Here is an 11234-nt window from a genome sequence, read left to right on the forward strand (position 1 = left end):
TTCTGCTGTGTATGGGGTTGCTATGAGTCGGTTCCGACTCGATAGCATCTGACAACAACAACAACATAGGGTTCCTGACGGTGTGAACTACCAATCTTTCATTTCAAACTGACTTTGCGATCCAGCACTTTATCCTGTGGCACCACACCAGGACTCCAAACTGCAACGACTAAGGATTTTATTCCTGCAGAGCAGGGAGATCGTTTGTGTGCTAAACATCAGATGAGGACCTCAAATCAGGCTACAGTTCAGGACTTTTAGGAAATGTTTTCTTCTAAATAAAGAAGACATTTGTGGGGGAAAGCTGCCTTTCTCTATCTGCATCTTCCTCCTCCCCTAAGGTGCTACTGTGCGAGGCCAGAATGCCTAAAGCTCAGGCAGTTATCTTGTAGCTATCAAGGAAAAGGGGAGATACTGGACTGATATTCTGACATCATTCAGGCACTCAACCCTTACACTTCTAAAGCGTATAATGAATGCCATTATGGTTTTATCTGGTGATGTAATGGGTAAGTGTTTGGTTATTAACTGAAAGGCTGCCAGCTCGAACCCACTCAGTAGGTCTGTGGAAGAAAGACCTGATAATCTGCCCTAAGGAAGATTACAATCTAAAAATAACATGGTGCTGTTCCACTCTGTCACATGGAGCCATTATGAGTTGACATCAACTTAGTAGCACCCAGTAACTACAATTATGGGATTCTTTCATTCATTAAACCAAACACATCCTAATTGAAATAATGTGTGTGTGTGTTCGTGTGTGTGTGTGTGTGTGTGTAGATAGAAGAAGACCTTACTCATAGATAAGCCCACAAACCCAAGCTACAAAACATGAGGATATCAAATGTAATAAAAGGCAGAAAACAAGATGAACAAATAATCAAGAAAAAATTATCTTCAAATGAGAAACAAAAATAGACAACTTAATAAAGGCTTTAAATAAATGTGTCAAAATTCCTCAGTGAGAAAAATATCATCAATAAAAGGGACATAAATTCTAAGAAAACATCGGAGAGAAACTAAAATAACAAGACAATAGTGAAATCTTAATTAGAAATCTTAGAAATTAAATCTATAGTTATGGAAATAAATTCAATAGGTGAAGTGTACTTTAGAATGGACAATGTCTATAAATTTACCCAGAGGATATAGCCCAGAGGTTAGTCATAAAAATATAAAAATTATCAGAGAAAGCAGCTAAAATAATAGGAAGATATTGAAGCATCAGTATTTGAAGAGAACATTTTCCAGGATTTAAGAGAGACGTTAAGTCCACAAATTAAAAGGTCATCCTAAGCACAAAGCATGATAAATACAAATTAATCCAAAATTAGAAATGTCATAGTGAAAATGATAGAGAAAAATCTTAGAAGCCATCACACACAAAAAACCTCACAAAACGAAGTGATAATTAGACTGCCCTAGAGTGGAGCTGGAAGACTAACCATCTTCATTAACTACTTTCTCACTGCACTTGACTTCAGCTCGTTGTCATTGCTGACACCCTCTCAAATCTTGAGTCCATCTGTAATTCCCTGTTCCTGAAGGTTCCTAGGTGGCACAAGCAATCTCCGTTCAATGACTAACCTAAAGATTGGCTGTTCGAATCCATATAGTGATATGAAGAAAAGGTTTGGTGATCTGTTTTCATTAAGATTAAAGCCAAGAAATCTCTAAAAGCAGTTCTATAACAATTAACGACAGGAAGCTATTTCACTCAGTACAATATTTATCATTTCCATGACATAGACATATGCCAGTTAGTAAGGAGAAGCATCTGGGAGACAGTTTCCCATTGCAACCTCTTGCTCTCTCCCTTAAAACCACATTTGGGGCTGCCAGAGCAGATGGAACAGGGATTTAGCAAAAGAAACCCTATTTTCTGATCTCAGAACAATTGGCAGGGATTTGGTAAAAGAAATGATCTTCTCTGGTCTCCTAATGAAGCTTCTGAAGGATGCAGGCTGGAAAACGGGGCACAAGCAGCCGATGGTCGAGAAAGACAATTTGACTCAATGTTCATCTTTAGTGAATAGATACCTATCACATGCACAGTCCTTCAAACTTTAAAGAATATTTTTCCCATCTTTTTTTTTCCTATTTTGCTTATTGCTAAACATTTTAAGAATGCATTAGTCAATTTCTCTAAAGACATAACAACTTGGTATGATAAAACTTCCTTGTAAGATTTTAAAAAGCAAGACAGAAAGAAATGCCTCAAAGAGTATACAAATAATAAAAGACCAAAACGGTCCAATTTTAGATAAAAGATCACAAGTAAGATGCACACATATTTTAAACTCATAGCAGTAGATGAAACATGTATGAAAGAAACTTGACTGAAGGTTTCCCAAATTTGACAACTCTAAAAAATTGCATGGTACTTCCAAAATGAATTGTGAACTCACAAGAACCACTGCTAAAGCAGTAAATTAAACAACACCAACAACAAAAACCGATTTGGATCAACTACAATGAGGAAAGATTGAATTACTATATAATTCTCTTTATAAAAAAAAGAGTATGCAGCCAGAATTGCAGCAAGACTAGTTCATGCAGGAAATTCTCCCATTTATTAGATGAAGACACTGAGGCCCCCAGTCCCAGGTCCTCAACACCAAAGGAACTAGCCAGGATTTAGAACCCAAATTCCCAGCCTGCAACACAAGTCCTTGCCCCTAACCTTGAAGAACCTCCTATGCTCTGTGGCCAGGGACACAGAACAGATTGTGAGTATTGTTAGCCTCCCAAATCTAGCTCTATGTCTTGCTCTTCCACACCATTGTGCCTCCCTAGCCAGACACATTTTCCATGTGAAGTCTGAACTAATAAATGAGGGTTTCTTTGACTTATAATATGCAAAATGAGAATTTTTATCCATTTGCTAAGCATTACCAATTGACCTAAAGCCAGGTAAAACCTCCATTTACTGAATACAAACTTTTAGCTTCAGTTTCTTCAACTCTCTGACGTTTAACCCTGAGGCGAGTACTGTTTAATGAAGTTGTTCCAAGTGGCAGCAAACAGCCACAAATGGCCCTACTTCAGCCTTTCCCTGGAGAGCTATTTTAATAAGGCTGACAGGTTCTTGAAGACAGGCTGCTACTCCCTGTTCCCAGTTCCCGGTGAGTTTTGTAGGATTGTATTCTGCAGACAGCTCATATGGAACGCAGTCCCCAAACATACGACAGCTGAGCACAGTCCAGATAACCACTGCCCCAGATGGACAAAGGATGCCCAGCCCTATCTGTTAAAATTGTCTCTCAAGACCCACATCACTCCCTAAGATGGTGGAAAGCAGTATGCCATCCAAAACCTAACATGATACACCAAATCTTAGAAAACAGGCTATGACAAATTTCCACATTTGGTTCTCACTCTTAAATTAAAAAGAAAGTTATACTGGTCAAATGTTACAAACTCGTGGGCCAAATCTAACCCACAGATGTATCTGATTAGGCCAAATTTTTTGTTTTGTTTATACAGAACACTGTTGGCGTCTAAAATTCCAGTTATTGCACTTTTAAGCTTATCTTTAAATCAAGATTTATTCTTCTCTTGGAAAGTCAGAGAAAGTGGCCCTGCTGAGCTAACACTCCTGTTTGACAACAAATGGCTGATCTCTTTAGACAGGGCATGTTCCCTGCTGGAGCCCCTGTTGTTCAGTGTCATCAGGTTGGTTCTGACCCATAGCGACCCTGTATAAGTTTCTGAGGAGCAGTTGGTGAGCTTGAACCACTAACCCTGCAGTTCAAACGGCTTTGCAGTCTGGCGTATTAACCCACAGCATCACACCAGGACTCCTAGGTGGTGCAAATTGTGAATACACTCCACTGCTAACCTAAAGGTTGGCGTTCAAGTCTACCCAGAGTCACCTCAGCAGAAATGCCTGGTGATCGACTCCTGAAAAATACACCAATAAAAAAAAACCCTGTGGAGCACTGTTCTCTTCTAACATACACGGGGTCATCACAGGTAGGCACTGACTCCACTAACAGCTGATACTTTGTTCTCTGCTGCTCAGCTGCCCACTGTCCTGTCAACCCTCTCCCTTCTTCAACATTTTGCCTGGTTGTAGGTCTTTGGGTTTGTGAACCTTGATAACAACACAATTAGAGCCAACTCAGCTTAAGTCTGACAAAGAAGGAAAAAGAACCTGGAACTTGCTGTTCTAACTGCCTTCCACAAAAGTTAGTGCTGACTGGCCAGGTGACTTGACAAGCCTTGGTTTTCTCATGGGCAAAATGGGATTAATGATACAGATACTCCATGCTGTTTATGAGGATTCAATTGTATATTGTATAATGTCTGCATAGCACCTGGTAGCTATTACTATGATTAGTTTATTCAGACACAAAGCCATACTCCATTTGGTAAAGATGGGCTTAAAGCCAGCTGGGGCCTGGTAGAGACAAGAGCACACTGCGATTATTACTTCATTATACAACTTATGCAATATACAGTTGGAAAACACAAGTTTAGATATTCCATTCATTTCTTACAATGATCTTGGGGATTGCTACTGTTATTGCTCATATTTTATACGTAAGGATATTGACACTCAAGAGAGTCCTAACCCCTTATTATCCCAAACACATCTTTATAGCATGGCATTTGCCAAAATGCATTATAATAATTACCTATTCCTATGCCTGCTTTTCATATTAGTCTGTGAGATGCTTGAGATTACAGACCAATTGGAGTTTTCACTACAGATCCAGTGGCCAGCAGAGGGTCAGGCACAGGAGAGCGCTCAACTAACCCAGGTGGAATCAATGAGTCCATCAGTGGGGGAAAGCCCCAAGGTTAGAAAATCAGCAAGTGGCTAAACGCCAGGTGTAGCCCTGGCCTGTCTGACTCCCACACCACTGTTCTCTCTTTCCACAGAATGCTGATACTTTTCCTTTCATTTCCTTATTTATTTTTGGGTCCACTATTCCTTTCATCAGGAAGCTGGGACTTTCACCTGTGAAAATCAAATATGTTGTTAAGTTTCACTGAGTCAGTTCTGACTCATAGCAACCCTGTACAGATTTTCCAAGGAGAGGCTGGTGAGTTTGAACCACAGACCTCATAGCTCAAACCAACTGGCCAAATGCTTATCCTATAGTGCTACACCAGGACCCCAAATCAAATCTTGATTCCAGGTTATTGATGGGTGCTCTAGCAGAAAGAAAGTCACATCTCTCAATAGGTGCCAGAAGAATTAGGTGCCTTCTGTGAGGGTGTCGGTACCGTTGCAATCCAAGCATGTTGCTCTCAGTTCTTCACAATAATCCACATTCAGACCCTAGAGCACTCAATATTGTATCAACCATGAAATAACATGGCGACATTGGAATTAACACAATAGCAAGAACCACAACAATTTTGTTTAAGTCAGATGTTGTGGTTGTTAAGTGCCATCGAGTCGATTCTGACCCATAGTGACCCTGTATAGGTTTTCTGAGGAGCAGCTGGTGAGCTTGAACCACAGACCATGCAGTTCAAATGGCTTTGCAGTCTGGCACATTAACCCATAGCACCACACCAAGACTCCATACAAAAAAAAATCATCCACTTAAGTACACAATTTGGAAAGTTTTGAAAATCGTATGTAGTCAGTAGAGGCTTTGTAGCAAAAAGAGGGGAGTAGTTATCTTGCAGTCCAGGAGCCAAGGACCCTGGGACCATCAAGGTAGAAGACTGGGACCAGAGTGTGGGACCCTATTCAAAGAAGCAGCGATGCCAGAAATGGAGGCAGAAATGATGATGTGGAGAGATGGAGCAGCTGGGGACTCTAGACTCATGAAGGGAGAGGGACTGTGTGCTGGTGTCCGGCTATGTGTCTGGGGGCACCCTTTGGGTGTTTGAATGAATGCATAATCCTGAGTGTTTTAGTGTATATCCAAAACAAACAAACAACAACAAAAACAAAAACAGAGGGAATAGAAGCAAATAATATTAAACGATGATGCATGGAGGGGATTGTAATCACTGCAATGAAATGAAATACGACAACAGGATGAGTGTATAGTTGATATTCTCCTTTGTAAACTATCATTCAAGTCACAATAAAAACTTTAAAAAAAAAATTGTAAGTAGTTTTGTAACACCTTCTAAGGCCAAGATACAAAATATTTTTATATCCATACCCCAACAACCTCCTGGTCCAGGTAATCACTGATCTGTTGTTGCTGTTAGATGCTGTCGAGTCAGTTCTGACTCAGAGACCATATGAACAACAGAACAAAATACAGTCTGGTCCTGCAATAGCCTCACAACTGTTCTTACGTTTGAATCCACTGTTGCTACTACTGTGTCAGTCTCTGTCACTGGGAATCTTCCTCTTTGTCATTGCTCCTCAATTTTACAAGCATGATGCCCCTTCTGACATGTCCAAAGTATGAGAGATGAATCTCGTTACCCACACTTGCAAGGAGCATTCTGACTGTACTACTACCAGGACAGATTTGTTTATACTTCTGGCAGTCCACGGTGCTTTCAATATTCTTCACCAACACCATAATTCAAACGCACTGATTCTTCTCCAGTCTGTCTTATTCATTGTTCAATGTCCACATGCTTATGAGGCAATTAAAAATGTCATGGCTTTCACCAAGCTCTTGGACATTTTCAAGAGTTTTTTTGCAGCATATTTGCCTAATGTGATACATTGTTTGATCTCTTGAATGCTGTTTCCATGAGCACTGGTTGTGGATCCAAATAAAATGAAGTCTTTGACAAGTTCAATTTTTTCTTCATTTATCATGATGTCATTTATTAGTCAGTTGTGAAGATTTTTGGTTTCTTTACATTGAGATGCAATGTATACTTCATCAGTATTTCAACTGCTCTTCACTTCACTTCCAGCAAGTAAAATTGTGTCCTTTGCATATCATATGTTAAAAAGACTTCGTCCAATCTTAATACCATGTTCTTCTTCAGATAATCCATATTCTCAGACTATTTGATCAGAAAACAGATCCCATAAGAAGGTAAAAGACCACAACCTTGACACACAATTTTCCTGACTTTAAACCATTCAGTATCCCCTCGTTCTATTAAAACAACTGTCTCTCATAAGTTCCTCATAAGCACAATTAATTGTTATGGAATTTGCATTCTTCACAATATTTTGTTATGCTCCACACCGTCAAATGCCTTTGCATAGTCAACAAAGCTTAAAAAAAAAAAAAAAATCTTTCTGGTATTCCCTGATTTTAGCCAAGATCCATCTGATGTCAGTAATTGTATCTCTCATTCCATGTCCTCTTCTAAGTCTGTGAATTTCTCACAGTACCCTGTCTATGTACTGCTGCAACCATTTTTTAATGATCTTCAGAAAAAATTTATTTGCATGTGATATTAAGGATATTGTTCAATGATTTCCGCATTCTGTCACCTTTCTTTGAAATGGGTATAAATATGGATCTCTTCCAATCAGCTGACCAGGTAGCTGTACCTTCCAAATTTCTTGACATAAATGAGTAAGTGCCATCAGTGCTGCATCGGTTTGTTGAAAAGATTTTAATTTGTATTCCATCCATTTCAGGAGCCCTGGTTTTTGTTTTTTTTTTGCCATCACCTTCAGGGCTTCTTAGATTTATTCAATATCATTGGTTCTTGATCATATGATTGAACAGAGACCAAGTCTTTTCGGTACAGTGACTCTGTATTCCTTTCATCTTCTTTTGATGTTTCCAGCATTATCCAATATATCGCCAATGGTGGTGGTGGTGGTGTGGTTTGGAATTGGTTCCGACTCATAGTGACCCTGCAGAGGGTTTCCAAGGCTGTAAATCTTTATGGGAGCAGAAAGCCTCATCTTTCTCTCATGGAAGGGCTGGTAGTTTCAAACTGCTGACCTTAATGTTAGTAGCCCAACTTGTAACCACTACACTATTGCCCATAGAATCTTTCACTATTTCATCACAAGGCTTGACTTTTTTTCTTCACTTCTTTCAGCTTGACAAATGCTGAGTGTGTTCTTCCCTTTTGGTTTTCTCACTCCAGGTTTTTGCACATTTCTATATAACATATGACTTTGTCTTCTCAAGATGTCTTTTGAACTTTTCTGTTCAGTTCTTGTATGCCTTCATTTCTTTTAGTTGCTTTAGTTTCTCCACATTCAAAAGCAAGTTTCAGAGTCTTTTCTGACATTCATTTTGGTCTTTTCATTCTATCCTGTCTTTTTAATCACCTTTTACTTTCTTCCTGTATGATGTTCTTGATGTCATCCCACAATTCCTCTAGTCTTTGGTCATGAGTGTCTAATGCATGAGATCTGTTCTTGAGACGTTTTCTAAATTCAGGTGGGATACACACATGGTCATAGTTTTGCTCTCATATATTTATTTCAATTTTCTTCAGCTCCAGCCTCAAGTTGCATATGAACAATTGATGGTTTGTTCCATAATTGGCCCCTAGTCCTGGTATGCTGCCATAGGATAAGCACTCCATCTCAAGGTGGGTTTGAACCATAGGGTTGGCAGTTCAAACTCACCAGCCAATCCTTGGAATCCCTATACAGGATTGCTATGAGTTGAAACTGACTCGACAGCACGTAACAGCAACAAAAGTATTATTTTGGCCTTATTTTGGTGATATTACCCTTCTCCATGGGTTCTTCCTACAGATATAGTCAATGTGGATTCTTGTGTATTCCATTGGGTGAGAATCTATGTGTATGGTCGTCATTTGAGTTGTTGAAAATAAGGTATTTTAAATGAATAAGTAGTTGGTCTTGCAAAATTCTATCATGCAATCTCTAGCATCATTTCTATCACCATCATCATTTCTGTTCCGTTTCCAATAGTTGCATTTCAATCCCCAGTAATTAGCAGCGGGAGTCCTGGTGTGGCACTGTGGGTTAATGCATTGGACTGCAAAGTCAGTTTAAACCACAAGGTCAGTAGTTCAAGCTCACCAGTTGCTCCTTGGAAAGCCTATACAGGATTGCTATGGGCTGGAACCAACTCAAAGGCACTTAACAATAACTACAAATATAACTGCATCTTGATTGCAAGTTTGATCAGTTTCAGATTGAAGAAGTCAGTAGAATTACTCCATTTTTTCTTTATTGACTTTAGTGATTGGTGTATAAATCTGAGTAATAGTGTTACTCACTGGTCTTCCTTGTAGGTATATAGATGTTATCTTATCACAGACAGCATTGTACTTCAAAATAGATATTGAAATGCTTATTCTGGGCATAGTAAATCATATGATTGTCTGATTCAAAATGGCCAATACCAGTCTTTTTTATCTCACTAAGGCTTAAGATACTGATCTTTATGAGTTTCATTTTGTTTTTGAAGACTTCCGCTTTTCCTAGATTCATACTTTGACCGTTCCACATGCCAATATTAATGGATGTTGGCAGCTGGTTCTTCTCATTTTGAGTTGTGCTCCATCAGCAAATAAAGGTCCCAAAAGATTTGACCATCTAGATCATTAAGGCCAATTCTGCTTTGAGAAGCAGCTCTTCCCCAGTCATGTTTTGAGTGCCTTCCAACTTGAGGGGCTCATCTGTATGAGACAATGTTCCCCTGCTCTTCATAAGATTTTCAGTGACTAGCCTTTCAGAAGTGGTCCAACTCTTCTTCTTCTTAGTCTCCCTTAGTCTGGAGGCTCCACCAAAACCTGTTCAACCTGGTGATCCTGCTGGTGCTTAACATACAGGTGGCATAACTTCCAGTATCACAGCCATCGCAGTACAACAAACTGATAGACAAACGGTGGTATGGTTACATATTGTCACTCATGTAACACATTGCGCCATCCGGGCTACTTACCCAGTATGTTATTGGCAGATATTTTCTCCCAGTCTGAGGCTTGTAAGAGGGGGCTTTCAAAAGTTCATGGAAAAACAGAATTAAAAGATTAACAGAATTTTTCCTTAACCCTTTTGAAACCCCCTTATATTTTTATTTTCCTAACTGGGTTTTTAAAATAGCAGAAGTTTTTAATTTTGATGAAGTTCAATTTTTTGTTGTTTTATCTAAAAAGATTTTCCTAAACCAAGACCACACATATTCCCTCTTATGTTTGTTTCTACAAATTTTTAAAGTTTTAGCTTTTATATTAAGGTATTATCCATTTGGGGTTAATTTTTTGTATATGGAGTGTGTCTGAGGTCAAGATTTCCTTTTGTTCCATACGAATATCCAATATGTTCATCTCTATTTGTTTAAAAGATTAGCCTTTCTTCATTTGATTTTTACAGAAACTTTGTTGTAAATCAATTTGATATGGGTCTAGTTCTAGACTCTTTCTGTTTCTATTCCATTTAGTTATATGTCTGTCCTTATGCAAATTTATATTAACTCAATAACTATAGATTTATTGTTGTTATTGTTAAATGCTGTTGAGTTGCTTGGTTCCAACTCACAGTGCCCCTGTACAGAGTTTCTGAGGAGTGACTGGTGTGTTTGAACTGCTAACCTTGTGGTTAGAAGTCTAATACTTACCCTACAGCACTACACCAGGATTTATAGTAGGTCTATAAAAGGAGTCCTGGTTTGGCGCTGTGGCATAAAACATTGAACGCAAGATCATTTGAAATACAAGGTCAGTGGATCAAACTCACCAGGGGCTTCTGGGAAACTCTATATAGGGTCACTATGACTTGAAACTGACTCAATGGCACTTAACAACAACAATAAAAGGAGCCTAGTGACACAGTAGAATAAGTTTTGGAATGCTAACCACAAGGTTAGCAGTTCAAAACTACCAGCTGTTCCACAGGAGAAGGATGAGGCTTTCTGCCTCCGTAAAGATTTACAGCCTTGGAAACCCTGTACAGGGTCACTATGAGTCAGAACCGACTACACAGCACTTAACAACACAACAACAACAAAGATTTACAGCTTCAGAAACCCTTATGGGGTCACTATGAGTCAGAATTGACTTAGTGGCAGTGGTTTTAGTTTTTCAGATTATAGTAAATTTAGAGTTCAGAAGGAGTCCTGATGTGTCACTGTAGGATAAGCACTGTACTGCTAACCGCAAGGTCAGCAATTCAAACCTGCCAGTCAACCCTGGAGTTATGGTGTAGCATTGTAGAATAAATGCAGGACCACAAGGTCTGTTTCAGTCACAAAGTCAGCAGTTCAAACTTACTAATTGCTCCTTGGAAACCCTATTCTGGGTCACCATGGGTCAGACCAACTTGATGGCACTTAACAACAACAACAAAAGTCATTTCTAGGAAACCCTTTACAGAGATCACCATGAAGCAGAATTAACTACAC

This window comes from Chrysochloris asiatica, unplaced genomic scaffold, assembly GCF_000296735.1.
Source record: "Chrysochloris asiatica unplaced genomic scaffold, ChrAsi1.0 scaffold00028, whole genome shotgun sequence".
Classification (NCBI taxonomy): domain Eukaryota; kingdom Metazoa; phylum Chordata; class Mammalia; order Afrosoricida; family Chrysochloridae; genus Chrysochloris; species Chrysochloris asiatica.